Source organism: Sciurus carolinensis, chromosome 4 (assembly GCF_902686445.1).
Source record: "Sciurus carolinensis chromosome 4, mSciCar1.2, whole genome shotgun sequence".
In the NCBI taxonomy this organism is placed as follows: Eukaryota; Metazoa; Chordata; class Mammalia; order Rodentia; family Sciuridae; genus Sciurus; species Sciurus carolinensis.
Window position 1 is genome coordinate 139407227 of NC_062216.1, and position 27142 is coordinate 139434368.

At 35.3% G+C, this 27142-nt stretch overlaps 1 protein-coding gene and 1 pseudogene across 6 annotated transcripts in view; both read right to left on the reverse strand.

Annotated features, from left to right (window-relative positions):
- Ppfia2 (PTPRF interacting protein alpha 2) overlaps positions 1–27142 on the reverse strand; it is a 462148-nt gene that overhangs the window by 406144 nt on the left and 28862 nt on the right. The window lies entirely within an intron of this gene.
- LOC124983626 (E3 ubiquitin-protein ligase TRIM32-like) lies at positions 8190–10065 on the reverse strand (annotated as a pseudogene).

Sequence of the window (27142 nt, forward strand, 5' to 3'; positions counted from 1 at the left end):
TCAGAATCTCTCCCTTCTCTTTGATCAGGTGCCTCCATAACATAGGCTTTCTGCTTCAGTTCTGCAAGTCTATTCTGGTTTTAGAGTTCTTGTCCTTGCTGTTTGTCACCTCTTCCTACAAGGCTTTATTTCATAGTCCTCTCATAACTGGTTTTTTCTATTCATTTATATCTCAGTTCAAAGACATCATTTTAGAATCCCCTTTGTAAATGCTTATCATTTCTCCTAAGGCAGTAATTATTTCTTTTGTGTGTGTGACAGATCAACTTTGAATTTATCTTCCTAATTTGTATGCCTAGTTGTTTTTTATTGAACTTTCCTCTGTGGAACATATGTTCCATGAGAGTTGAAACTTTATTTGACTCATTCACTGCAAGAAATAAATTACATTAACAAATTGTTAGTATACATGTAACACACACATGCACACAAACCACACACATACAAACACAGATATTTGGACGTAAACATTTAATCAAATTAATATCATATTTTTCTTACCTTTTGCTACCCAGTTTTCTTTCTAGCAGAAATATGAGAGATTTCAATGTGGAAGTTTTTTTTAATGGTTACAAATTATTCCACCATTTGAATACACTAGGTATTTTTAAACCAAATCCCCTATTATTAGACATTTAGATTATCAAATTTTCAATAAAAAGGAGTGTGAGTCATATCTTTGTACATAGGATTTGATCACTTGCCTGATTATTTCCTTACGATATAAAGAAAAAAATAAAAGTGAAATTCCAAGCAAATAAACATATACATATTTTAAATTATGATTTATATTCCTACACTGTACTCCAAACAATATTTACCAGTTTCTATTTATATCAACATTTTATAATACTTTCAGCAATATTAAAATGATCTATAATGCCAATTCAATAGGGGAGAAATACGTAATTAGTTTTTAATGAGTTTTTTATGGCTTGTGCCCATTTGTTCATTGGGAAGTTTGTTTTTCTATATTCACATATTATGACAATTTTATTTATTTATTTATTTTTTTTTATTTACTTATTTTTTTTACGTTTACATAGGGTAATGATGTTTATTATATTTTTCCCCTCCCCCCCACCCCTCCCACCCCTCCCACCCCTCCCACCCCTCCCACCCCTCTTTTCCCTCTACACAGTCCTTCTTTCCTTCATTCTTACTGCTCTCCTTAGCCTAACTCTAAACCTAACCCTAAACCTAATGCTAGCCCCTCCCACCCCCCATTATATGTCCTCATCCGCTTATCAGCGAGATCATTTGTCCTTTAGTTTTTTGAGATTGGCTTATCTCACTTAGCATGATATTCTCCAATTTCGACCATTTGCCTACAAATGCCATAATTTTATCATTCTTCACTGCGGAGTAATATTCCATTGTATAAATATGCCACAGTTTCTTTATCCATTCATCAACTGAAGGGCATCTAGGTTGGTTCCACAATCTGGCTATGGTGAATTGAGCAGCAATGAACATTGATGTGGCTGTATCTCTGTAGTATGCTGATTTTAAGTCCTTTGGGTATAGGCCAAGGAGTGGGATAGCTGGGTCAAATGGTGTTTCCATTCCAAGCTTTCTGAGGAATCTCCACACTGCTTTCCAGAGTGGTTGCACTAATTTGCAACCCCACCAGCAATGTATGAGTGTTCCTTTTTCACCACATCCTCGCCAACACCTATTGTTGCTTGTATTCTTGATAATCGCCATTCTAATTGGGGTGAGATGAAATCTTAGGGTGGTTTTGATTTGCATTTCCCTTATTACTAGGGATGTTGAACATTTTTTCATATATCTGGTGATTACTTGTACATCTTCTTCTGTGAAGTGTCTGTTCATTTCCTTAGCCCATTTGTTGATTGGATTATTTGTATTCTTCGTGTAGAGTTTTTTGAGTTCTTTATAGATTCTGGAAATTAGCGCTCTATCTGAGGTATGGTTGGCAAAAATATTCTCCCACTCTGTAGGCTCTCTCTTCACATTTCTGATAGTTTCCTTTGCTGAGAGAAAGCTTTTTAGTTTGAATCTATCCCAGTTGTTTATTCTTGCTTTTATTTCTTGTGCTATGGGAGTCCTGTTAAGGAAATCTGATCCTGAGCCAACAAGTTGAAGATTTGGACCTACTTTTTCTTCTATAAGATGCAGGGTCTCTGGTCTGATTCCGAGGTCCTTGATCCATTTTGAGTTGAGTTTTGTGTAGGGTGAGAGATAGGGGTTTAGTTTCATTCTATTGCATATAGTTTTCCAGTTTTCCCAGCACCATTTGTTGAAGAGGCTATCTTTTCTCCATTGCATATTGTTGGAACCTTTGTCTAGTATGAGAAAATTGTATTTATTTGGGTTTGTGTCCATGTCCTCTATTCTGTACCATTGATCTACCTGTCTATTTTAGTACCAATACCATGCCGTTTTTGTTACTATTGCTTTGTAGTAGAGTTGAAGATCTGGTATTGCAATACCCCCTGCTTCGCTCTTGCTACTGAGGATTGCTTTAGCTATTCTAGGTTTTTTATTCTTCCAGATGAATTTCATAATTGCTTGCTCTATTTCTGCGAGGTACATCATTGGGATTTTAATTGGAATTGCATTGAATCTGTATAGAACTTTAGGTAGTATAGCCATTTTGACGATATTAATTCTGCCTATCCAGGAACATGGGAGATCTTTCCATCTTCTAAGGTTTTCTTGAATTTCTTTCTTTAGTGTTCTGTAGTTCTCATTGTAGAGGTCTTTCACCTCTTTTGTGAGATTGATTCCCAAGTATTTTATTTTTTTCGATGCTATTGTGAATGGAGTAGTTTTCCTAATTTCTCTTTCTGAAGATTCATCACTTATGTATAAAAATGCATTGGATTTATGAGCATTGATCTTGAAACCTGCTACTTTACTGAATTCACTTATGAGTTCTAAAAGTTTTCTGGTGGAATTTCCAGGTTCCTCTAAATATATAATCATGTCATCAGCGAACAGGGATAGTTTGAGTTCTTCTTTTCCTATTCGTATCCCTTTAATTTCTTTGGTTTGTCTGATTGCTCTGGCTAGAGTCTCAAGGACGATGTTGAATAGAAGCAGTGAAAGAGGGCATCCCTGCCTTGTTCCAGTTTTTAGGGGGAACGCTTTCAGTTTTTCACCATTTAGAATGATATTAGCCATGGGCTTAGCGTAGATGGCCTTTATAATGTTTAGGAATGTTCCCATTACCCCAATTTTTTCTAGTGTTTTGAGCATGAAGGGATGCTGTATTTTATCAAATGCTTTTTCTGCATCTATTGAAATAATCATGTGATTCTTAACTTTAAGTCTGTTGATATGGTGAATGACATTTATTGATTTCCGAATGTTGAACCAACCTTGCATCCCTGGGATAAAACCCACTTGATCGTGGTGCACTATCTTTTTAATATATATTTGTATGCGATTTGCTAAAATTTTGTTGAGAATTTTTGCATCGATGTTCATTAAGGATATTGGTCTGAAATTTTCTTTCCTTGATGTGTCTCTGTCTGGTTTAGGTATCAGGGTGATATTGGCTTCATAGAACGAGTTTGGTAGGGTTCCCTCCTCTTCTATTTCATGGAATAGTTTGAGGAGTATTGGAATGAGCTCTTCTTTAAAGGTTTTATAGAACTCGGCTGAGAACCCATCTGGTCCTGGACTTTTCTTTGTTGGTAGGCTTTTGATGACCTCTTCTATTTCATTGCTTGAAATTGGTTTATTTAAGTTGTGTATGTCCTCCTCGTTCAGTTTAGGTAGTTCATATGTCTCTAGAAATTTGTTGATGTCTTCAAGGTTTTCTGTTTTGTTGGAGTATAGATTTTCGAAATAGCTTCTAATTATGTTTTGTATTTCACTCGTGTCTGTTGTGATGTTTCCTTGTTCATTCCGAATTTTAGTAATTTGAGTTTTCTCCCTCTTTCTCTTTGTTAGTGTGGCTAAGGGTTTATCAATTTTATTTATTTTTTCAAAGAACCAACTATTTATTTTATTAATTTTTCCGATTGTTTCTTTTGTTTCGATTTCGTTGATTTCGGCTCTGATTTTAACTATTTCCTGTCTTCTACTACTTTTGGTATTGGTCTGCTCTTCTTTTTCTAGTGCTTTGAGCTGTAGTGTTAACTCGTTTATTTGTTGATTTCTACTTCTTTTTTTGAATGCACCCCATGAAATAAATCTTCCTCTAAGTACTGCTTTCATAGTGTCCCAGAGATTTTGATATGATGTGTCTTTGTTCTCGTTTACTTCTAAGAATTTTTTTATTTCCCTCCTGATGTCTTCTGTTATCCATTCATCATATAATAGTGTATTATTTAGTCTCCAGGTATTGGAGAAGTTTCTGTTTTTTATTCTGTCATTTATTTCTAATTTCAATCCATTATGATCTGATAGAGTACAAGGTAGTATCTCTATCTTCTTGTATTTACTAACAGTAGCTTTGTGGCATAAAATATGGTCTATTTTAGAGAAGGATCCATGTGCTGCTGAGAAGAAAGTGTATTCATTCTTTGTTGGATGGTATATTCTATATATGTCCGTTAAGTCTAAATTGCTGATTGTGTTGTTGAGATCTATAGTTTCTTTATTCAATTTTTGTTTGGACGATCTATCCAGTGGTGAGAGAGGTGTGTTAAAATCGCCTAGTATTATTGTGTTGTGGTCTATTTGATTTCTGGAATTGAGAAGGATTTGTTTGACGTACGTGGATGAGCCAATGTTCGGGGCATAGATATTTATGATTGTTATGTCTTGCTGATTTATGCTTCCCTTAAGCAGCATGTAATGTCCTTCTTTATCCCTTCTGACTAGTTTTGGTTTGAAGTCCACATTATCTGAGATGAGGATGGATACTCCAGCTTTTTTGCTGTGTCCGTGTGCATGGTATGTTTTTCCCCATCCTTTCACCTTTAGTCTATGGGTGTCTCTTTCTATGAGGTGAGTCTCTTGCAGGCAGCATATTGTTGGATTTTTCTTTTTAATCCAATCTGCCAGTCTGTGTCTTTTGATTGATGAATTCAGGCCATTAACATTCAGGGTTATTATTGTGATATGATTTGTATTCCCAGTCAATTGACTCATATTTGTTTTTGACATGATTTGGTTTCTCCTTTATTTGGCTATTCCTTTAGGCTAGCGCCTCCTGTTGCTGATTTGCATCGTTGTTTTTCATCTCTTCCTCATGGAATATTTTGCTGAGAATGTTCTGTAATGCTGGCTTTCTTTTTGTAAATTCCTTTAGCTTTTGTTTATCATGGAAGGATCTTATTTCATCGTCAAATTTGAAGGTAAGTTTTGCTGGGTATAAGATTCTTGGTTGGCATCCATTTTCTTTCAGGGCTTGGTATATGTTGTTCCAGGCCCTTCTAGCTTTTAGGGTCTGGATTGAAAAATCTGCTGATATTCTTATTGGTTTCCCTCTGAATGTAATTTGATTCTTTTCTCTCGCAGCCTTTAAAATTCTGTCTTTATTTTGTATGTTAGGTATTTTCATAATAATGTGCCTTGGTGTGGGTCTGTTGTAATTTTGTATGTTTGGAGTTCTATAAGCCTCTTGTACTTGGTTTTCCATTTCGTTCTTCAGATTTGGGAAATTTTCTGTTATTATTTCATTGAATAGATTGTTCATTCCTTTGGTTTGTTTCTCTAAGCCTTCCTCAATCCCAATAATTCTCAAATTTGGCCTTTTCATGATATCCCATAGTTCTTGGAGATTCTGTTCATGATTTCTTACCATCTTCTCTGTTTGTTCCACTTTGTTTTCAAGGTTAAATATTTTGTCTTCAATGTCTGAGGTTCTGTCTTCCAGGTGTTCTATCCTATTGGTTATGCTTTCTATGGAGTTTTTAACTTGGTTTATTGTTTCCTTCATTTCAAGGATTTCAGTTTGGTTTTTTTTTCAGTATCTCTAACTCTTTATTGAAATGATCTCTTGCTTCCCGTATTTGGTCTTTTAACTGTTGATTGGTGCGATCATTTAATGCCTGCATTTACTCTTTCATCTCCTCCTTCAATGCCTGCATTTGCTCTTTCATCTCCTCATTAGCTTCCCTGATCGTTTTAATTACGTACATTCTGAACTCCCTTTCTGACATTTCTTCTGCTCTGCTGTCATTGGGTTTTATTGATGTAATATCTAGGTTTGTTTGGGACATTTTCTTCCCTTGTTTTCTCATAATGGTCAGTTGTCAGTGGGACCCTGAGATATTGCAGTTTTCCACTATTGGCTTATAGTGTCCCAGTAGATTTCCAGTGTATCACCTCCCAGCCTTCAGTAGCCTGATGTCTTGGAGGAATCTGATAAAGCAGCTCATTCGAAGAATACTGCCCCTAGCCCCCTACTGGTTCCACGTTTTGGAACTGGCTCTGTGCGGAAATGCTCTCACTGTGGGCCTGCACCGTGCAGCTGGCCGTGTGGGAAGAGCCCACTGCCGGAGTGTGGAAGACTACCTTGGGAAGACTCAAGCTGCCCTGCCCGGCTCTGCTAAGCCACCTCTATCTGGGCCTGCCACCCGGGCTGAGCTTTACCCAGTGGGCAGACTCACCCGTGGCTCCACTTCAGTCCGAGTCTCTCAATGCCTCCCCTTCTTAACTCCTGGGTTCTGGAGCGACCGGGGGTGCAGTCTCCCTCTAGGCCGCCATCTTGGATTGCCCCGTGAAGAGAGCCCGCAGCCGGAGTGGGCAGAGCCGCCTGAAGAGGTCTCTGGCTGCCCTGACCTTATCCCTGAGGCTGACTGCAGATCGAGCCTCTCCGCTGGTTCTTTGCAGGAGTACACTGCACTGCAGCAGCTCCGGGACTCGGAGCGTGCTCTGTTCAGACAGGCTCTCACTAGCGGGCCAGTTCCGTTCCCGACAATTTTATTTTTATAGTAAAAATCTGTTGTAAATATTATTTCTAGTTTTGCATGTGTATTTCATCTTTTTTGTATATTTTTAGCTGCTTTATAATCAAAATATATTTTCTCATCAAGATTTTTAAGTTTAGTACCAAGTTTGAAAAGGCCCACTTGCTCTCAAGACTACAAAAATTACACAAATATAGACATATGCACATTTAAAAATGTACATGTAACATACATTATACATGTCCGTGATATATAATTGTAAGTTTTATAATTTTATAGCTTTATTTTTATAATTAAACCTTTTTTTTAAAGAAAGTTATCAATTATTTAATGCCTAATAGAAGAATGGAAATAAATCCTGAAGCCAAACAGTATACACTCCCTGGAGAACTATACAAAGTAATCATACAACATTTTTGGTGTTTGTTTTAGTAATGAAAATGGACATGTCTACCTCCCTGCTTTGTTGACCCTGGCCTGTGTTATAATTTCTCCTACAATTCAGCACAGTTCAGTGGAATGGAGAAAAAAAAAATGGTAAACCCCAAAGGCTATTAAATTTGCTGACTACATTAGCATTTCTGTTTGCGTATTCATATTTTTCTATGCTGTGGTATAATTCCAATTCATGTGCCCTTTTAAAAAGGCAAGCAATTTCCAGGTTGAAGTCTTCAACACCAACCAACTAGGGTCAAACTCTCGCACATCTGCAATGGAGACCAATCTGAGACTAAATTTCCCAGTCAAGAGGTACTGATTCTCTGAGGGATTGTGTATCTTTCTCTTGGTGGCACTCTATAAATGTGCTTTCACACTGATGAAGGTGATCAAACCCAGAGCATCATGCTACAGGGATGCAATGTCTGAAATGTCACTGCAATGTGATGCAGATTCCACTTGGGGCATGCATTCAGAAAGCAACCAGAGTTGAAGAGAAAGTATTATAGATGAAGCACATTATAATAGGAAGGAAACAATAGATCAGGGAAGAACATCAAAACCTAAAGAAATCAACAAGGAGTCAGGGGCAAATTTCAAATACAGGGGCAAAAGCCTAAAGTGATTTTCAGTACTGAAGTCTTAGAAGTACCTAATTTCTAATCAAACATCAGCTAAAACCATCATGTGTTCTATTTGCAGAAATGCATCTGTTAAAGTTCTAATTATAGTAGAGGGTAGGATGGGGTGTGGAGAGGGAATAACAAATAAACACTAAAAAACAGAGCTTCTAAAATGCTAGAACAACCCAGTTGGAATCAGGACATAGGTAAAGTCTACTCTACAGTATTGTGAACAAGCAAGGACTAAGGGAAGGAAAGTTGGCTGGGAGCAGAAAAAACTGGTATTTATCATTCTCTAAGGGGTAGAATATCTTCTCAAATGGTAGTTATAGATCTTGATGAAATGATCCCAACAGTCCAAGACCAATAACTGTCCCTTAGGAGTGAGGGAAATGCCCACTGGACAGGTAAGCCCTTCTCAAAAAAGGACACTATAGCCCCAACACCGAGGAAAAGGGAGAATTTCCTTGCTACTACTGTCAGCCATGATGAGGTCACCATGGGCATCCACACCAGCAATGCAGTGGAAATCCTCATTCTCCGAGTAGAAGTGGCTAATCTGGTGACACAGCTGCCCTCAGGACCCACCAAACCAATGGAGAAACTACCCTCCAAGTGATGCTTATTCTGGCTGTTTCCCAGATTGAGGCCCAAGCCCTTGGTGAAGTAGACGGTGCCTTTTGGCAGTTGTATTTGACCACTCCTGCTCCTCAGTCAATAGTAAAACACCAAATCTTTCTGCCTCCCACACCAGTTACCACAAACAGGCCGGATGGCAAGAATTTTTGCCCCATGTGTTGTTCCGCTGGCTCCTGTGAGATGCCATGCAGTGGCCATCCATGGTATATACCTTGAGGTCTCACACCAATGAGACCATGACAGTTTATGCTCACAGAGAGGGGAGTAGACTGGGCAAATCCGCCCCAAGGAAGCTTAGCACAAAGTTATCAATGCTACTGGGTCTGTGGCGGATCTCTTTCAAAAAACCTTTGCTAGTAAAGACTTATTTACAATAGTTGCCAGGGTCAAAACTTGCACCTCACCTTGACTGGTCACATAGAGACTGAACATGCCTAGAGTGCTGCCTTTGGCCCCTACCTTCTTGAGAAAGAGGTACTTTTGGATACTGGTGGCCACCTCAGAACCTCACTGATTAGCTGGTGAGGCCCTGGGGCTGCAACAACTTCTTCAGGGCTCATGTCCATCTTTCTAGATTTAACAGAGGTAGAGGCAGCAGAGGCTGCAGCCTCCATGGCCCAGGAATCTTCCATGCCATGTTCACTGTCCAGGGTTTCTTAATGGTTTGCCCAATTTGGAGGGGGTCAACATGACCTACCTTAAGGGGCTCCACATATCTTGCAGAGTGAGCTCCAGGGACAAGTTGACAGTGAGCCCTGTCTCTTCCTTCTCGGCCATCTCCTCCTGTAGGGCTACATCAACCTGCTTGATCGTGACCAGAGAGTAGTCACAGTGAGAAACAACCTGCATCTCTGCAATGTGAAGCAGGTAACTCTGCTCCTCTACCACTTGACTACTATACTTCTCAACTTCATCCAAAGAGCTGTGAAGAACTTTGGAGAACACACCAACTGATCCTGGACCCTGCATTCCTCAGGCCCATATTCCTGAAGGACTGCTTTGTACCTTGCCTGAAGTTACTTGGAGACACCTTCCAAAACTACCTTCCACTCCTGTAGCTCCTCCATAAGCTCCCCAAAGTCCCAGCATGCCACTCCTCAGCTGCCTATTCGACAGGGAGTATACAGTGGTTGAGAGGTTGGTGGTCTGCCTCTTGGGAGGGCTCACAGAACACTACACCACAGCTCCTGTAGAACTCCAAGGGGAGCTGCTGCCCATAGGACCAGCACATGAGCAGCCCCACAGCCTCCTGGAGTCCAGCTGTGTCAGTGTTCCTTAGCATTGTCAGGTTGTCTATGAGCTGAGTCAGGCTGGTTATGTGGGTAATCTTGCTGCAAAAGGGACAGCAGACCCTATTGATGCTACTAGCCAGTAGCTTCTCCAGGTACTTCTCCAGGCAGCAGATGGTATGGCCATAGTGCAAGACCTTGGGCCACAGCTGATCTTCTGTGGAAGTACTCCATGCAGATGGAGCATTCCAGCACTTTGTGGAGGGCCTCCAAGTTCAGGTGAGAAACTGCTGTTGAAGTCATTGCTCTTCCTTTGAAGGGTCCTGCTAGCACAGCCCAGAACTGAACAGCTTAGCATTTATGTCCTGGAGTCCAACTCCTGCTGACCACCTACAGCCCTGACATGTCCACCCCCACCAGCCCACCCCATATTTAAATATTTAATCCACATGTTTTTAATTTTATTTAATCAATACACAAATTACAATAGTGTGTAAATGGTACATGCAAGAATAAATACATGCATCCACTTGAATTTTCTTCAAGTCCTACTAAAGTGCTACTATTTTCAAATTGAAAAGTTTGACCAACATATAATTAATTTTTGTGGGAACTAGAGATAAAAAATTTATTCCCTCAAGTAGATTTTGGTTATTATGTACACATGCACTAACCTTCCCTTTCCCAAAGAAGTGAAATACCAACTTTCTCATACATTATAAATTTCCACACTTACTAAGCTTTCCTATATATGTTCAGTTGTTTCTAGAGTTTCTATTTAGTCAGTTTATTGCAGAGTTAATATTATGTTGTTGTCATAAGACTTAACCTGATGGGCACTTCTACCCTAATGATTTAGAATTTTCCCAAATGTACATATTTTCTTCTGAATGAATATGAGAATCATTTTCTGCTTAAATATTTGCTTATTAGTAATTAATATTATCTTGATTCCATTAAAAGTCACATGAGTATACCATCTCTGTGTTGAATATTTCCTTTTGGGGATGATATATTTATTTTGTTTCATTTTATTTATTTATTTTATTTTATTTTATTTTATTTTATTTTCATAAGGGTGAATATTTTCAATTCTTTTTCAGCAAAGCTATATGGTACCTTATTGGTGTCCTCTAGGAAAGTTCCAACTCAAACAAAGAGAAAATAAGTATTCAAACATTTCCTATACTTCTCATACAATGAAAAATCAAATTATTTAAATAGTTTTTCAGTTATGTGAAGGAATAATAATAATGATTCATTATTTTGCAAAAATAAAATGGGGGGCTCTAATAGGGTATTTTTAAAAATCATTCTTATAAATTTTATAATTAAAAAAAGTATTACATTTTAACTTTTGTTACTTTCAACAATTAACATCAATTTTATTGTACTAATATACTTAGTATAAGAAATTTGCCACCACTTTCAAAGAAGGCATTAATTCAATAGATAGTACATTGATGAAAAGAGTAAAATCTGAATATCACATAGTGTTGATCTTACCATCAAAAATCAATAAATAATACAGAGAAATCACTGGAAATTTTAATGTGTTGAGTCTTATATCAATGTGCCATACTATAATAGTTTAGTATAAAATGTTTATATATTTTATTTATAGATCTCAAAGGAACTTTGTTAATAATGTTGTTTCTAACTAGAACAAAAATACTAAAACATCTTAAATGCAAGCATCTTTTTAACTGATTTTAATCTTGGCTTACGAGACTATATGTGAAAGCAAGGTCTCCTAGACTCTTAAACAGACAGAGAAATGTAGAGTAGGGGTTTAGTAATAAGTATCAGTTAGAGACTGTGGGTCTATAGGTACATTTCAATACCACTTGATGTTTTCAGTTACGACTAATGAACAGCCCACTCTTGGACATGTTCTAAAGGCTTAAATATCCTGATGTAATAGGTGGCTTATTAAGTAACTTAGGCCCTGCATTCTGGTCTAACAATACCACAAATGAATTTTTTTTTAATTATTGGAACATTATTTTTTTATATTAAATAAAATAAAAGCACAAAAAAAAAAAACAAACGAACAACAACAAAAAACTATCAATGTACCATTGTGCAGTTTCTAGCTCAGATCATGGAACTGTCATCCTTTCAGTACCAAAGCCTTCCCTAAACGTTATATTTTCAACTGCATCTGCAAGTAAAGAGATGATGGGATTAGAGACCTAGTCAATACGAGAAGGGCTTTATTTTATCATTGATTCAGCGTTCTAAAGGCAAGAGCCCACTTCTCAAATTCTTGAAATGTCATGATTAATTTTTTTTTTTTTTTGCATTTTTGCTCTTCTTTGTTTGATAAAATTTATTCTAAGCCAAAATTTTCCCTGTGTGCTGCATGGCCATCCTTAGTATTTTTAAGTGATTTCTATGGCATACTTTAATATTTTAGTATAAATTTAGAAGACATTATAAATAATAACTTTTTAGACCTAATTAAGAGTTTTAAGTGCATTAATTCACTTAAACTTCATAACAAATGTATTAGCTTATTCTATTTATATATTGAATTGATGGATGAGAAAACAGACACATTAGGAAATTAAGAGACTTACCTAATGCCACAAAGCTAGGAGTAACAGAGCTAGGAAACAAATCTAGGCTGACTGCTCCTACTGTCTAAACCGTTCAAAGATGCTCCTTAGTTTCATACAAAGTACTTAATACTTTTCATTGATAGATCTCAAAGAGAACCTCACCAATAATATTGTTTTTGTATAGGATTAAAATAACACCTTTCATGTAAATAATACTCTTCTACACTTCTGTAATCTGAAGTTATGATAGGTTCGCAATGTACATAATAGTCATAGCATTCCTTGACTCTGCAACACCAGCTACCACACTTTTACAGTAATCCAATTTCAATAACCCTAACATGTTTTGGAATTCCCAGCATGTTAGTTGTGTCTTATAGACTTGACAGTGTGTTTACCCTATAGCACAGTTCCCATGTCACCACCATGACATTTCCTGCTGTCTAATACCACTCCAGTGTTAGCCTGATTCATTTATCCATCAAAATTTATTGATTTAATGGCTACCATGTTTCTGTGACTAACAGTCACTGGGAAAATAGCAGATAATGAAACAAAGTTCCTGGTTTTATGAAGCTTATATTCTAGGGAAGGATGAAGACTGATGATTTGTCTATAATGAGAGCTGTTAATGAACAGTGACAGATGGAAGATTTCATTTTATACAAGACGGTTGGGGTAGGACTCTCTAAAAAGGTGATATTTTGAACAAAGACCTAAATTAAATGAAAGAGGTTATCCATGCACATCTCTAGAAGATGATTCTAGGAAGAGTTCTGAAAATTATCTAAGGGGCCAGTGTGAATAAAGGAAAGAAAACAAAGAGGAAAGTAGCATCTGGTTGGAAAGATAGAGGAGGTAAGATGAAATTGGAAATATGAACATAAGTATATAGACATGGGTGTGTTTGCACACAAATGCACACACACACATATTTCCCTTCAAACATTTCCATGTATTAAAGGTAGAGCTACGAAGATTAAGTCATGGTTCAGCTATTTTGTGAGAAAAAATTTAAAATCAGAATGCCCTCAAATATTTGACCCAAGTAACTAAAAGTTTGGAATCTATTAAAAAGATATTAAAAGCAGTTTAGTGAGCAACTTTTTAGAAGTTGATGGAAATCAATTGTTTAAGTTATAGATATGTTAAGCTGGAAATCTCTATTTAATTCCAAAATGGAGTTACTGAGCAACCACTTGCTGGTGTGAGTTTCTCTTGTGGAAGAATAAAAACTCTGTGAATTGTCATTTTATGGAATATATTGAATGTTCTGGATTGGACAAGCTTACCCTCACAGTGACATAGAAAGAGAAGAGAAGCAACCTTGGTGCATGGTGATATTTTGGGGCTGGGAAGATAAGTAAAAGATTATCATGTTTGAATCAAGAAAAATGTTAGAATACAGAATATGAAGAAATCGAGAATCTAAATATATTTTAGATTCTATTTTATTCTATTTCTACTCTATTATGTTTTGCAACAACACCTTACTTAAAACATATATAGTGGAGTTTATGTGGAGATATTGAACTTCTAAGGAGTGATCCTTTGACTTTCAAAATGAACCAACAGGAATTTAAAGTAATTTTTAAAAATGAAAATAAAGACTGTGTTAACATGTGTAAATATGTTAATTTCTATTATGGTATTTAGTCAAGAGCCCATGTCAACACTTTCTACTTCCTAGTGGTAATGGTACATGTATTACATAATTATCTATCAATGATCAGTAGCTAGTAAACTGGAAATACTGTTTCCAAATCCATGAATCATTCTTTTCATATTCATCTGGCAGGTGAGAGGTCAAATTGTGAAATAAATGAATGTGGTTTTTGGCCTTAATCTTACAAGATGGCACAAGAACCCTGGCCCATATGTTCAGATATCTTCAAAGTATAGAAAGTTTGTAGAAATAACAAAGAGTTCCAGTTCTAGGAACACACATTTGATATGACTGTGAACTATTCATCTTCATGTGCAGCTTTTCTCCTTTATTATTCTTAAAATAATTAATCACATAAGTAATTGACTCTGCTACATGTTAATACCTGCGTAGTAATAGCTAAATCTGGCATATGTTCTTAAAATTTTGCTTTTTTCCTTGAGTTTTACATTTATTACTTATTTGATCCATAGGAAAAAATAAATAAGAGTACAGTTTCACCATGATATCATATTCAAGTCTTTGGTGAAGAAAGATATTGACATGGATGGATTAAGATATCTAATTAGGTCAAATTTAAGTGCTTTCTCTTGGGTTTTTCATTTTTTCCCATAGCATTAATGAAAGAAACGTAACATGTGTCCTCATTTTTCATGAAAATAAGCTTTAATTCTAGGATGAAAAATGAGAAACACATTTATAATATAGTGTAATTCTTTTCAAGTTGGATGTATGAAACTTAAGCAAAAAAATCTAAATTACACAGAAGAGATTACAGTTACTGATAAGGTATGAAATATATATCAATTTTAGAGATGGTAATGACATATACTCCCATGGTCTCATTACAATACTTTTATTACTTAAAAATAAATAAATACACTTTTTATTATTTAAACATGCATATTTAATAGTACTTTATTATTTAAAAATATTAAATGATAATTTCAAATAGTATTATTTACTATTTAAAAATATATAAATATACTCAGGATATTATTTTCAATACAATTATAGTTAATTACATATAACTGATTTGATATAGATAAATTTTAAATTCTAATTTGTAGGTCGACAGGTCAACTAAAAATTTTCATTTTAACTATAGTATATAGTTATTTTCTTTAATAAATCTTTAATAGATTTACAGAGTAAATAAAGCAATACCATGTATGAACCAAAAAATATTTGGTTATTCACAACAATGTTTTTAATTTTTACTTGAGCTTATATTTATCCATGTACTCTAGAATAGTGCTTTTAGAAATATTAAAATGCAATCTAAATATTTTTATAAATAAAGTTTGCTGTAGACTGTGAGTAAAAGCTATGACATTAATTTCACAGATTTCATCCACTGAATTGTCTTATTTTCTGTGTGAACACAGAGCCAGCACATTGGACTTCACTGAAACTTGTGTGGCTAAAGATCATAAAACTAATTAGCACATACAGAAAATAAGCTCATGCTTTTTAACTCCTTAGAACTAACCTATCTCCTAACAGAAATAGTTAAATCTTAAAACAGTTCATAAAATTGCCATTACATTTATCTTTAATATCAAGTATTTGTGGAGATTGTTTAAGATTCTACTTTGAACCTAAAAGTTCTCCAACTAGATGCTAAACTTTTAGTTGAAATCACCAACACACACACACACACACACACACACACACACACACACAAACACACAGAGAGAGAGAGAGAAAGAGAGAGAGAGAGAGATTTTCTTCTGTGGAAGAAACAAAACAAAATTTGTATCTAAAAAATACAAGTTAGAAGGGATGATGAAATACAGTTCATTTGGAATTAATGATTGTAAGGTCCTATATCTGCTAAGTAATGAAGACATATTACAATAAAACTGCCCCAAGTGGGAGGTTTTGTTTTGTTTTGTTTTTTAATTTTTTATTTGTTTAAAATTTTTTACAGACTGCATTTTGATTCATTGAACACAAATGGGGTATATCATTTCATTTCTGTGGTTTTACACGATTCAGATTCCTACCATTTGTGTAACCATATGTGTGTGTACACAAGGTTATGATGGGGAGATTTTTATTGTGTTTTCATATACTCCAGTTTTAAAAAGTGCTTCTATTTGTAAGTTGTGTGCTAGGAATATTTTCCTTGGCCAGACAACAAATGAACTTAGAGTTGTGGATGCCTTGGATAAGTAAGATAATTTGCAACTCATAACCAGGAAAATAATGAATTTCCCAAAAGGAAAGAATTAGGTTTGTCTTGAAGGGAAGAGTTTAGCTAACTGTGACATGGCAAGGCACAATACCAGAGACTGTGTTGGAATAAATCATCATCTGAAGTTATGGTGTAAGAATCCAAAGGATAGTGGGACAAGGAAGTCTCAGTCTGTGGAATCAGCAAATATTTTATGGAGTAGGTAAGATAATGAGTATGTTAAGTTGTATAGGCCTTACATTCTTTGTTGCAACTACTCAACTCTGCTTTTATAGCATAAAAACAATTCCAGATGATAACATTAAAGGAATTATTATTGAGTTCCAGTACCACTTTATCAACACTAAATCTGTACTTCATACAATTTTCATGTGTCCTAAAATAGTATTTGATCTTTTCAACCATTTAAAAATATAAAAAATTTTCTTATCTTTTGGGTGACATAAAATAGGGCCAGATTTTGCCCACAAATCATGGTTTTTTTCATGGCCTAAATCATCATAGAATTGCAGAAAATCTAATATTGGTGAATAGTAATAGTATATGTATGTTAATGAATTTAATTTTAGGATGGTAGCAAGCAAAAAGGAAAAACCTGGAAAGCCGACTTATTTTCACTTGTTATTTTTTTGTATGCCTGTCTTCTCCCAGATGTAGAATGAGAGTTCGAGTCAGCTAGTATGTTACTCTACCCAAAATAATGAGAGTCTAATGACTAAGATAGTCATTCAGAATTTCTTAATTGAATACTTACATAGTCCAAGCCCCGTTTTGCATACTGGGAATACAATAATGAATGAAGGAGAAAGTTATCTAATCTTTGAAGGTATATATTCCGGAGTAGTCTAATGGGTTAAATTCCATAGGAGCGGAGGCTGAGGTGTGTATTCTTTTGCAAGCAATTCAAGGGTGAAGGGATCTCAGGAGGAGTGGTATGGGACAAGCAGGATGAGGCAGGAGAGAAGAAAAACAAAACTAAGAAAGAAAGAATATGTTCTCAGCTTGAGACTGGCTTCAAAATGATTCTAGAGAAAAAAATTTAAAGGACTTATACCACAGTATGCTGCCCTTTGAGGCAGAGTGCCTGGAATTCTGTACTCTTGCAGTCTTGGGGGTTCTCAGCCTTACTTGGAGAGGTGGTTTTTGTTTGACTGAGGGTAATTCTCAACAAGACAGGGAAACAGGCACAGCTTTGGGTGATCAGCAGGAAAATCTGGGCCTGAAATTCACATTGTCTGCTATAAGTAGAAGACAAATAATAATCACGAGTATATGGAATAAGCAGGTAGTTCCATGGCTATATGGCTAGATGATGGCAGAGGATGAAATGGCAACAGGGATTAAATGCTCTTTTAGATAGGATGGCGAAGGAAGGCCTCTGAGATAATGTGAGATTTGCAAAGAAACTTGAGGGAACTGACTCCTAGTCAGCATGTATCTGAGGGAAGAAAGTCATTAAATCAAGACAGAACCAGCCTGGAATCCTCCAGGAAAAGTGAGAAGGTGGGTGTGACTGAAGTGTTAAGGATGGGGAAACTGCTAGGAAGTGGGGCTGGAGATGGAAGGGGTGGTGACAGATTCTACAGGGTGTCGAATTCTGTTGTAGAGTGCTCAGCTCTTACACGAAGAAAACAAAAGCACTAAGTTCCACAGGATCTCGTCATCATAATTTTAGAACCAGAAGGGCTCTTAAAAGCCATCTGGTCTAACTTCAAATTTTAGAGCATTTTTACAGTGGAAAATCTCACTGAAACTAAAAGGCAAGAATAGAGTTCTAAAATGTATGGAAATTGACTTCCCATTCAATACTTCTGAAGAAAATTATGCCATAAATGTTTGAACAGTTTCTACATATTATATTTCATTTGTTTAAGTCCTGAATCTTAATGTCATCCCATCAATGGCAAAGCTGCAAGAGGATGAGAACTAAGCTGGCTGATGTGCAGAGGGTGCCTGCTCACTGTCTGACACCAGCTGGCATTTATTCTAGCTTTAATCTTGGCACCTTGGGGAAGAGAAATAGTGACAATTGAGCTGCATTTTCCTTACATGCAATGGTCAACTACTGCCAAGATGACTACAGCTGCATAAATTATCAGCTCTACTAAGTCCAATGTGAAGTATTTTACGTTTAAGTTGAAGAATGGAGAAGAACATACTGTCCTTGAAGGATAATCAGTGAGTCATTATGATGTTATTTGAAAATAGCCCTGCCTATGAATGCTCAGGAACAATATCGATTTCCTGTGAATCTATTAGTTTGAAGGAAATAATCCATTTTATCTTTATAGAAATGTTCATTAGTGGTTTCAGCTCCTCTTGTTGTTGAATGCATATCAACTCCATCCAATGCAGATATTGATCGAAAAAATTGTTTATGTTCTCTAATGAAAAGTCACACCTTGCCTGTTTTCTTGAAAGATAATTTTCAAAGTTTCATCTTTACTTTAAATAGCCCATATCCCCATATCCTATTTTGCTATCAATTCTCCCCTCTAAAAGCTGCTGATCCTCATTCTGCTTCCTGATTCTTTACCATTAAGAACTTCTCTGTGCAGTGATTACCCCTTTTCATGATGTCTGTGAAACAGAAGTCTAAATTTTATTTCCTGTGTCACACTTCTTTTTTATTATTGAGCTAGATAAATTTTGGCCAAAGTGATACAATTGAAGGAGTAAGAGCAATTTTAACTAAATATTTTTGTGTACCTAGTTTACTTTTGTATTCAAAATAGAATTCAGTCATACAACCTTTTAGATCATAAGCTAAGAATGTGGTTCATACCTTAAATTATACACGCACATATCATATATAACAGATACAAATATGGACACAGATATATAGACACACACATGGTACTATTCACTTCAAAGTAGTTTTATGTTTTCACATCATTAAGATAGGATATATATGATAAATAACATTGGGCACACTTAGTTTAATTTATTAAATATTCTTTTTAAATATAAAGAACATTTGAGTGTGAAGGGGTATTTGTTTCATTTGCTAAAAGAATAAGATTTGTTTTGTTAATAAATTATATCCATTCTAAGCAAATTTAGAATTAGTATAATTTTTAAAAATGCAATTTAAACAAAGTTTGGTATTCCCTACTTTAGGAGGTTAAGAATGATTCTTGTGAAAAAAAATCCTGTGATATAATTGGTGAGAAAGCATGGCCCACATATGCCAAGTCTTCAATTTGAAATAGAATCAAATTTTTAATTGTTACTATCTTTTGTACAGAAACACTTGCTCTCAACAGGTTTCTTTAATTAGAAAAAGAAAGAGTTCTGGAAAAGGCTTTTACCAAATATAAAATGCTTTGGGTAAAAAATTGCTCAAAATCACAGCAATAAATACATGTGGGTCTGCATATTTAAATGCATACATAGGTTGAATCTCCCTTATTTGAGATGCCTGGGGCAATAAGAGTTTTGGATCTTAGATTTTTTGGTATTCTGGAATATTCACTTATACATACTGAGATATGTTGGGCATGGGACCCACATCTAAACTCAAAATTCACTTGTTTCATATGCACTTGATACACATACTCTGACAGTGATTTTGAACAATGTTTGAAATAATTTTGATCATGAAACAAAATATGGGATTTTCTACTTGTGGTTTCACAGAAGTTTCAGCTTCTGGAGCATTTCAGATTTTGAATTATCAGATCATGAATGCTCAACCTATACCAATTTCATTTTGGTATGACTGAGAGTTACACACATATAAGTAGATTTAAAATGGAGGATATTAAATACTAGCAGGTATGTTGTGTGTATGTTTACCCTGCATGGAATTCTCTGCTCCTTTCTCCTCAAGAGACCTCAACTTTGGAACACTACTGACTTCCATTATCTATGTACGAGGACCATCTGTGAAGATACTGTCGCTGCTGGTCAACCCAGGTACTCAAACTAGGCTGCTCCAGTTCTCAGAACTGAGTAGGTAAATTTTGAACAGAGTGCCATGAAGGTAGAAAAGAATTAGAGGTCACTCACATTGTATACGAACATCTCATTAATAATCATGTAGTTCCTGTTCACATCCCTGGATATTCCTTGACCCCATTTTTTCTGACATCTAGCTATTAGATTTCTTTTTTGAGATTTAGCTACCTTGTATATTTCTAATAAATAATTCTCCTCTTTGTGCATCTGTTTTTCCTTCTCCTTCCTCTTCTACCTTTCCTTCCCTTTCTCCTTCCTTCCCCTTTTCCTTCTCTCCCTTTCCCTTTTCCCTTCTCCTTCTGGTATTACTCAGCCAGAATCAACTTCTGTTACTTATACCAAAGATACCTGACAATGACGTTTCATAAAAATTGTAAATTATAATACAGTATTATATATACAGAGAATAATGAAATGTTTCTAGTACAAAGTCAATCAGAATTGGCACATAAGATATGCCATAAGTTACATGAAGTAGATAAACTAAATACCTTAGCAAGACAAAAAAGGGACAGTTTTTAATGCCTAGTTTCAACTATCAAAATCACATTAATACTGCAACAAAGTTTAGAGTCTTTCCTGAAATGGAGAAACAGGTGCAGAGAAGGCCAAGTCAGGAGTGTTTTGTGTTGTTCCCAGATGTTTTCTTAGAAATTTTCCCTGGTCAGTTTTGTTTAATGATGGATTTGCTCTCTTGGGTCATATATGTTGTTTTGCAGGTGTTCTAAACTCTACTGCATTCCTCGTTTGTTTATAACCTCTAACAGGGTAGGATTTGGGATTACTATGCCATCTGTATCTGGTAGAAAGATTGTTCAGAATTCATATTCCATTAGCACTTGTTGACTTAATTCCAGTTATCTCCCACAAGCATGAACACACACACACATACACACAGACACAACCCTACCTAGTGCCTAGTGGTAGTTTGGTCTCTAAGGCTGCCACTGGTAATTAGGGAGCCTGAGGAAAATTAGGGCATGATTTCAAAAGAATTGGAGGTTTCACAAACTTATTCCCTCCTCAGACCTGTGGTACTTCCCAATGTTCTAATCTAACATGGACAGTGTCTACAATTGTACAGTTAGGAAAATGATATTCTACTACAAGGCTTTTCTAAAAAGCAACTTCATCCCTCTCTTTACAATATCATAACACAGCATTGATCCAATACTATCCATATTTTTTAGTTACATAAACCTCATATATTTCAGAATAACTTACCTGAACTACAGCAGGTGATTATTTTTCCATGGCATGCTATTTAAAATTTTCATGACAAAATTTATGTCTGTTTAATATCTGATGTCTTTATACAATTACAGAAGACATTTAACACACTAGTCAAAGAAAGCATCCCATGAAGGGTTTGACACACCTAAAAAGATTTGCACACAATAATACAGCTTTGAAGATTAAAAATCAATATCAGAAGGAAAATAAATATTTTGGTGATAAGTTCCCACTTGATCTCTGTTCCCATATAACTAACTACCCAAAGACAAAGGTTGCTATGAATAGCTTGGTGATCAAAACAAAGAGCACATGATCATTTTTGCCTTTCAGGATCTCAACTCCACACAACCACAAACAATGGGGACAATATTGCTGGAATGTGCCTAAAGATTGACTGCTGCTCAGCTCAAACTCACTGATTCAAGAAGAAATGCAAACCCTCACCATCAGATCACCCAAATTTAAGAGAGCAAGAATTAGTTTTTAAAATGAAATCTCCCAAATTTCATGAAATTTTATGAAAATTGATTTGTAGTTGGGGGGTTAAAAGTAATTAGGTCTGAGATTAGACTGCCAGAGATAATGACTTGGTTTCATCCTTTACTTCATGTTTGACCTTGGACATAACAAACTTTCTCTCTACTCTTCATCTGGAAATCAAGATGGTAATAATATCAGCCTCATAGGAGCTTAGTGAGGATTTCAGTGGGATATAACACAGTATATAACATAAGCACTGAATAAATACTATCCATTGCTATTTAAAACAGTGTGCATTAAACAGAAATATCTGCAGTAAAAGGCGTAGTCACTCATTTAGAACTCTGGAATTTAAGTTTTTTCTGGTGTTCAGAAAGAAAAATATCACTGTTTCAAGGAAAACTTTTTCTACAGTGTTTATCTCTAAAATAATGTTTCTTATAAGTTTTCATTGGAGGATACACTATATAAAGTATGTACAACCTAGAGAAGATTCTGCACTGTGACTGCTCTTACTGTCCTCCAAGTGCCACTTTTCACTCCTCCAAGAATAATCTCAAGAAAAAGATTAAGCAGTTTTTAATTTTGCGATAATATTAGAAGACAGGATATAATAATCTACATTAAGAATTTGAAGTCATATATATCAACTTGTGTCAGATATAGATTTTTCTCTAAATGAGATTCACTGTTGATCAAATCACTTATTTAGATAATTATTTTAATGTGCATGTCACTGTATCTTATCTAGAAATCTAAACTGACCGGATCTGACACTCGCTTTTCTAATAGATTATTAAAAGAGAAGGTTCTTATGCCTCTCGAGTTTCTTTCTAAAAATTAAAAAAAAAAAGCTTCTCATTAGTCAAGAAGTTTATGTCTATCATCATAGAGCCCATGAGAGACAAGAAACCTATCTCAAGTCTATATTAAGTTCAGCTTTCCCAATAAAATCCTCTAAGGAACAGTTTCTGTATTTCCTTCACTTTGCCTTCTCAAATTCAAATCAGGGAACTACCCCAGGCAAAGCTCCACTTTCTACCAATGAAACTGTTTATATGCTATCAAAATTCAGGTCTTATTAATCATTTTCCAAATCACCTCATTTCAACCTAGCTAAGGAAAATCCCTGTTATGAAAAATACCTGGTTGTGTGGTCTTGCTCCAATACAGTTTATTTTTAAAATTCTCTTCTGAAGGTTCATAAAGGTGCATTGTACAAAGCATAAAGGATACTAATTACCTCTTCAACTTGGGGGTGGAGGTTCCAAAATACAGTTTAAGTTACACTTAAACTGGCAGATGACAGAGCCTACCCTGAGGATGTAACCTTTTATGATCAGGGCCTAACTTCAATTAAAAACTTAAAGACACAAGTATACTTGTTTAGGCACATAGGCAAATGTGTTCAGAAACCCCGTGTCTGGAACAGGCTGTGATTTTGTTGCTTTATATTTCACTCTTCACTAATTCTCAGGCAAACCCTTTAGAACCTATATTGAACATTTCAAAATGCCAACTTGTTCTCTGCACTCTTTCTAAATATATTTGAATATAAAACATAAAGCTGATGGGACTGAGTACACAGAAAGTGCAGAGCTAAGACAGTATAAATTGTCTTATAACTTAATTGAGGATTAAATTAAACAATCTATAACACAAATGCAATTAGTTCAAACACAGAAAGTTAAAAGGATATTAATAAATAGAATAATAAGTTAAAAAAAGAAATAAAAAATTGAAAATAACTTCTAAGTAGAAAGTTAATAAATAGAATCTAAATAAATGGGAAATTAATAAAAATTTTTAAGTTTTATGAAAATCATGACAAGTGTATCACTATAGAGAGCTATCTATAAGAAGGTATTTGGGGGAATCAATGAAATAGTCTTAACTATCATTGTACTCCCCTGCTCTGTCATTGTTATTTTAATTCTAACACACTCCCCAGGTGTCCAAGAAAATAATTACTCTTCTTTCATGAAAAATCATGTCCTCACTTTATAAACCACAATTTGCCATACACATTCAAATGCTTCCAGTTGAGCTCATTAAATTCTTGCAAAAACATCTATTGTAATGTAAATTATGAAATATGAAGACATTTCAGAATTTCTGTCTATAAAGCAAGCTCATTGAGAAAATTCTGCACATAACAATGGATTAATTTCCTCCAGTTAAGGTGCTTTGTATCTGAAAGCATAGAGGGTGAAATTAAGAGACATTTCTCCTTCAAGATTTCAAATGAAATAAATAGTAAATGATATTTTTGGTTAATTCCATCTAAATTATCAGCTAAAATGTTTGGGTGTGAAGCATATTTTGGGGTATTTTCAACCATTATTAATTTGTTATTTTAAATAATAGAGTCAGTTACAAATACAAGAAAAGTAAAATGGAAAATACCACTTTTCAAGGTAGTATTCTCAATCATCTTTTGATGTGGCTACAATTATTTATCTCTAAATTTGCATAATCTTTACAGCAATAATAAAAGACGTGTAGGATATCTTCTTTAAGATGGTGAAATTTGAAGCTGGTAATGCTGGCACATGCCAGTAATTCCAGCTACTCAGGAGTGGAGGCAGAAGAGAATGCAAGTTCAGCTCTGGTCTGGGCAATTTAGGGAGACCCCATCTCAAAAAGTGAGGGTGTCTTGGCTGCCTGATCACTAGAAAGCTCTATAATTAAAAGCAATGACAAAATGTTATTAAATTGCCTATATAATTTAATTCAGCTTTTTCTTACGTCATGCCAGAGAGTGAACAAAAATGAAATAACAACTTAAGAAAACTTAACAACTTACAAACAGGTAGGCCTAACTGATGCATACATTAAATTGTAGACCCTGGAAATTTTATATCCTAAGTAAAGTCTTTTTGCCAGATGCCCTAAGAAAATTCACACATTTTATTATATAAGAACATACACCAAAAATTAATAGTTTGAAAATCAGGGCTATTAGAGACCATTATTTCTGATCACAATACAATAAGGATGAAAATAATAAAATATCCCATCACATGAGAATTTAAAACATTTAATCAATTATTTAACTTTTTAAGTAATGGAATATTTAAAATACTATATATCACAACCTATTGGGAAGAAATCAAAGAGTTCTCAAAGTAACTTATGAGTTTAGTACTTATATTCATGAAGATTTTAAATAATTTAATTAAACACCCAAACTCAGAGAAATAATAATATAAACCTACAAAATGTAAAATAAAGTATTTTAAAATGATAAAAACATAAATTGATGAATAAGAAATACGAACATTGTACAGCTGACAAATCAAATCAAGTGAAAACAACAGACAGATAATCCTTTTGACTATTTTAATCAAGGAAAGAAGGGGGAGCACAAAGTAAAAGGGGGAAAATGATAATAGGTAAGTCATAAGTATTATCACAGAATCTAAATGACACACTAATTCCCAGGGATCACCCTCTGCATCCTAAATCTATTTCACATCCTCTTTTATTTTCAAACCTTTAAATCCTCCCCCATATTCACTCTCAGGGATGTCCTTGCTCCCTACTTCACGGAGAAAATTGAAGCAACCCGAATAGAACTTTCGGACTCCCCAGTCGTGTGTGCCCACCTGCTACCTTAAATGTCACATAGTAAAACACATGAAAAATGATGCATTCTCTTTCTGAAGCCATTTTCATTGCTTTCTCTTTCAATCTCCCAAAGACATTAAAAAGTCTCACCCCTCTTGCCGCCGGGGCAGTGGCCCAGGCCTGTAATCCCAGCAACTCCGGAGACTGAGCAGGACAATGGGTGAGTTCCAAGCCAACCCCAACAGTTCAGTGAGGCCCTAAGCAACTTAGTAAGACCCTGTCTCAAAATAAAATATAAAAATATGGGTCAGGGATGTGGCTCACATGGTTAAGTTTTCCTGGATTCATTACTTAGTGCCCCCCCTCCAAAAAAAGAAGAAGAAAGAGGAGGAGGAGGAGGAGGAAGAGGAGGAGGAACAGAACTCTCACACTCTCACACATCCCAAATGTATGGTTCTCTGATGGATTATTCCCATCAGTATTTGATAACAACAAAAACTTTCTTTTGAATTCACTACACTAATCAGTTACCACCTGTGTATCTCTTCCCATTTTTTAGAAAAATTCCTTGAAAATTCTTTATATTTGCAATTTTTACTTCTACTTACAGCATTTTTTCTTAAACTCATGAAAACCTAGCTTTTATCTACTCTGCTACACTGAAAATTTGCAGGAAAGTTATAATATGCTAGATAATGTGCAAGTGTTGGGAATAGTCAAAGTTGAAGTCAAATCAGGCTTTGCTTCTTCAGAAGCTTCTAATGTTAAAACAGTCAATGCTTTCTCTGGGATCACAATATTTCAGATTTAAAAAGAGACTAACTACTACTGACAACCAACACAAAACAAAAAACAACCCACAGATAACCCAGGCATTGTTATTTCCCCAGAAAGGAGTATACAGACATTCTCATGGTGTGAAATGTGGTGACTGCATGGGAGCAAAGTAAATGTCCCATGCCCTTTTGAGGCTTAGCTCTAGCCAATGGAGTACAAGTAAAGGAAGTTCCATGATCCAACAGAATCACAGAGAACCACTACAAGCTTTGTCGATTGCTTTTTCTTGCCTGTTGTTTCAAGAATAGCCTGTCTTAGATTGGAGCTACTGTCTTAGTTGGATTTTAACATGAAGAACCTAGTTGTAACTGAGCCAGGCCAAACAGCTAGCCAATATGGCACAAAAATGAGAAACAATTTTTTGTTGTTGCAAATCACTGAGATTTGCCTTTAGTTGTGATGGCATATTATCTAGCAAAAGGCAATGGATACAGTCCAATTTAAAGGTGCCTGAAACAGCAGTAGGTCAAAGAATTCTGTGTTTGTTCCATCCATGTCATATCAAATTGAAATAATGTTTTTGTTTTGTTTTGTTTTTTTCTTGTTGCAACCCTCTTTATACAATTCAAGGTCTATGGACAACCTCTGAGTTGATGCTACTTGAAATCAGAAATAAAGTATCAATTTTATTTAACACTCTTTTAGTTTATTTAACTTTTTTCTATTCTGTACCTCTTAACAGTTTTGAAACAATGTACCAAAGATCACTTTTCACTGACCTTTAAAAAAAGAAATCTTAGAATTAAAATAAAAGGTTTCTAATATCACTGAAATTTAATTCCATACTTATGAAAGGATTTGTCTCTATATTGTTTCTTTGGCAATCTCTATCTTTACTATTCAAAGAATAGTCCACTGAAACTATCT